This window comes from Miscanthus floridulus, chromosome 1, assembly GCF_019320115.1.
Source record: "Miscanthus floridulus cultivar M001 chromosome 1, ASM1932011v1, whole genome shotgun sequence".
Classification (NCBI taxonomy): Eukaryota; Viridiplantae; Streptophyta; class Magnoliopsida; order Poales; family Poaceae; genus Miscanthus; species Miscanthus floridulus.
The window spans coordinates 176,949,739-176,954,013 of NC_089580.1; positions in this window are offsets into that span (position 1 = coordinate 176,949,739).

Here is a 4,275-nt window from a genome sequence, read left to right on the forward strand (position 1 = left end):
GCCCCACCAGGGCTCGAGGTGGGTGGCACAACTAAGCCACTTTATGAAGGAGCTACGGGTGCGATGAATCAAGCTCTGGTGGACTGAGGTACGCGAGCTGTGAGTCCAGGCGCGCGACGAGTCCAAATGACACGACAGCAGCAGCGGCACAGTGGTCGTACGGGGCCGATGCACAAACAACGCGCGGGAAGTGCAGTGGCACCACGATCAGAGCATTAACTCGACGTGCTAATGGGGGCAGGTAGTGGCTCGGTGAGTGGGTGGTTTGAGCGGCGGAAGAAGTGCCACGTCGACTAGGTGGTGGCCACCGCGACGCTAGCCCAACCTTACGTGCGACATAGCAGTTCAGCGTGGCAAGGCGGGGCAAGAGACACACCGCGGCTTTAGCCAGCACGCGATAGCAGCACCCGTGCTGGCCCGTAGGGAGAGGCTACGGTCAGCCATGGGCCGAGCCCAACGCCAGCGAAGTACATGCGCACGGTGACCGTGAACACAATCCGAAAGATGGAAAATGGTGTCGTGCATGCTATTTAAAGCATACTAAAAACCACTTAAAAGCTCGACTAAGGCTCAACCAACTACATGAACCTAAAGTCCACACCACCAGCTATCCAGCGAAGCAATCGTCGAGACTAAAGAGTGACTAGAGAGGGACAGAGGAGGATGCCAAGGTGATCATGTTGCTTGAGCACTGGTTCACGAGAAGAGCACCGGTGACAAGGTTCTAGTGTGTTCTGATCGAAGTTTGGGCAATTTTAGGAGTTCAAGTTGACATCCAACTCAACTACGACCTACACCATGCCCAAGTGCTAAGTTAGATGCAACCAATGGTGCAAGAACATGGATGTAGTGCTTAACCATTTTTGTTGGAAATCAAATGCCAAAATGGCATTGTCTATCATCGTTATGGACTTAGAAAGGATGAGAGTCCCGCTTGAACAAACAACCATTAACACCTTTGACTGAATTTTTAAAAGGTCGGAACTTCATCAATTTCAACTAGACAACATGTCATGACCTCGTCCATACTTCATACTAACTCATGGAAACAAAGTATTAAAGCACTATTTAAGTATTTTGCACATTATAATTCTTCAAAAATGGCACTTTCTAATTATAAGCTATGTCACATTTTCATTTACAGAAATCATTTTTCATACCGAACATCTAAAACCACTGATCCTATTTTTCTTATTAGAATTTCATAAACACGTTTACACATTAATTGAACTAACTCGCAATATCCCATTTGCTTCTCTTCTCATAAAAATGAGACCTACAATTCAATTATCCTTTCTTAGGAGTTTTAAAATTTTTAACACCCGAAAAATTGTTTTGTTAATTTCTTTTAGGGGTTAATCTAAGTACTAAGCAAGATCACAACACCAGAGGTGTTACAGTTGGCGCACCAGATAGGGGCCTTTTACGTGTCTCGACATCCACACCAAGCCTTGGATGGCTAGTCACAACCTCAGCTGGGTCCTAGGCGCGCACGTGCGCTTCAGGGACCTAGACTTCATCGTCACGACGGAGCGAGAGTTGTTGATGGCTCCTGCTGCCGTCCGACCTCTCCACTCCACCGGCCTCGACACGACTGCTGAGGCGCTTGAGGAGCTACAGCTGCACGCACTAGAGGCCCGTGCCCCCAAAAGCGACCAGCTCCTCGACTTCGACTACGGGAGGTTTGAGTGCCAGCTCGGTGCCTTCCTGGGACCCCGACCATCCTAGAAGGACCTGTGCCACCTCACCTTCTTGTTTGCCAATGTTATGGCGCAGCTTGCCGGAGGGGAGCCGCTCTCTCTAGAATACCTCATCCGGAGCGCCCTGACAGCGCTCCTGTTCGGTCTCTGCAATGCCACAGAGACCGATGGCCACCCTGTGGCGTAGCGCATGCTTCCATCCCCCATGAACGATGAGTTCATTGGGATGACCGAATATGTCGTGGAGTCATTCCACGACCTCCTCGTGGGAGAATCAGAGTCGCCCTCTAGCTCTAACTCCAGCAGGGGGAGCCATCACCCCTCTCATGAGTGTTTTATGGCAAGTACCCCTGAGGGACATGTTGAAAGCATCCATGAGGAAGAGGCTATCATAATGAACGACCTCGACGATGAGGTCAGGAGTGATGTAGGGGCCTCGCCTCACTTGCGGGTGAAGGGTCGAGATGGCGACTAGAGGGGGGGTGAATAGTCTTTACTAAAACTTAATCGCGTCGGCTAACCAATACAAATGCAGAATTAAAACTATCGGTCTAGCCAAGACTATACCCCACTATATATGTTCACTAGCACCTTGCAAAGATAACAATTATGCAACAAAGGTGCCGGGCTAGCTAGAGCTCTCCTAAACAATTCTAAGAGCAAGGTTACACAAACCTATGCCACTAGTATTTTAAGCAACAAGAGAGCTCCTACACATGCTAGTAAGCAAAAGCACAAAGCTAACGATGCTCACTAGCAATGCTCAATAACAAGGCAACCAATGCCTAATTAGAGAGCACAATTACTTAGCTACACATACTAAGTAATGTGACTAACAAGGTTACATAAACCAAATTAGCCACGCATGGGAGCTACTTCTATGCTACACAAGCAAGAAGGTAATTAGCAAGCTACACAAGCTATCTAATTACAAGAGCAACTACACAAGCTTAATATGTATAAAAGTAATTGCAAGCTTGTGTAACGGGGATGCAAACCAACGGGAAGAATAAGGTTGACATGATGATTTTTCTCCCGAGGTTCACGTGTTTGCCAACACGCTAGTCCCCGTTGTGTCGACCGCTCACTTGGTGGTTCGGCGGCTAATTAGCATCACCCGCTAAGCCCGCACGTCGGGCGCCGCAAGAACCTACCCCTTGAGTGAGGGTAGCTCAATGACACGCTTTACTAGAGTTGCTCTTCATGGCTCCCGCGGGGCGAGCACAATGCCCCTCACAAGCACTTCTCCGGAGCGCCGCACAAGCTTCTTGCGGGCTTCGACGGAGACCACCACCAAGCCATCTAGGAGGTGGCAACCTCCAAGAGTAACAAGCACCACCAGCTTGCAACTCGATCACCTAGTGCCACTCGATGCAACCTCACGATGCAATCGCACTAGAATCGCTCACTCACACAATCGGATGATCGCTATCAAGTATGTGTGAGATGGAGGGCTCCTAAGCACTCTCAAGCATGGACACAAAGTCCCCCAAGGTGCTCAGCACCAGCCATGGCCGAAGGCCACTTCTATTTATAGCCCCAAGGGCTAAACTAGCCGTTACCCCTTCACTGGGCAACAGTCGGGCCGACCGGACGCTCCGGTCGTGTTGACCGGACGCTGGACCTCAGCGTCCGGTCGCCCACAGACGGCCACATGTCCCGATTCTAACGGTCACTTGACTTGACCGGACGCAGCAGCTTCAACTGACCGGACGCTGGACCCTCAGCGTCCGGTCGTTTCCAGTAAGGTCCCGAGCATGACCGGACGCGTCCGGTCGAACGCGATCGGACGCAGCACCAGCGTCCGGTCACTCTCCAGCTACTGCTACACTCCACGTCAGCGCGACCAGACGTAGGCAGTCAGCGTCCGGTGCATTTGGATCCAGTGTCCGGTCACTTAACTAACGCTGGCATCTCCTCCATTTTCTTCACCCTTGCTCAAGTGTGCTAACCACAAGAATTTGCATCCGGCGCAATAGAAAATAGACATTCCATTTCCCGAAAGCGCCGAATGTAAATGTGTGTTAGCTTTTTCCCAAAACCCATCTCACCCCTGCAAACACCATCTCCTTTGTAAATGTGCCAACACCACCAAGTGTACACCACCATGTGTATGTGTGTTAGCTTTTTCACAATCATTTCCCAAAGGATGTTAGCCACTCAACTTGCCACGCCACTCGATCCTAGCGATAATGCAAAGTTAGATCACTCGAGTGGCACTAGATGACCGATATGCAAACAAGTTTGACCCTCTTGATAGTACGGCCATCTATCCTAAACCTGGTCATAAACTTCTCTACACACCTATGACCGGTGAAATGAAATGCCCTAGGTTATACCTTTGCCTTGCGCATTCCATTCCATCTCCTTCAATGTCGATGCAACACATGCACCAACACGATCAACAATGATATGATCCACTTCATATCATCACGTGATCATATTGGTTCATCGATCTTGACTCTACTTGCTCTTCACTGTTGCCATCGTCCATCGGCGCCAAGTCTTGCTCAAGCTTCACCGCCACGCGGTCCATCACTCCAAAGCCTTCGACTTGCCCTTCACGCTTGCAACC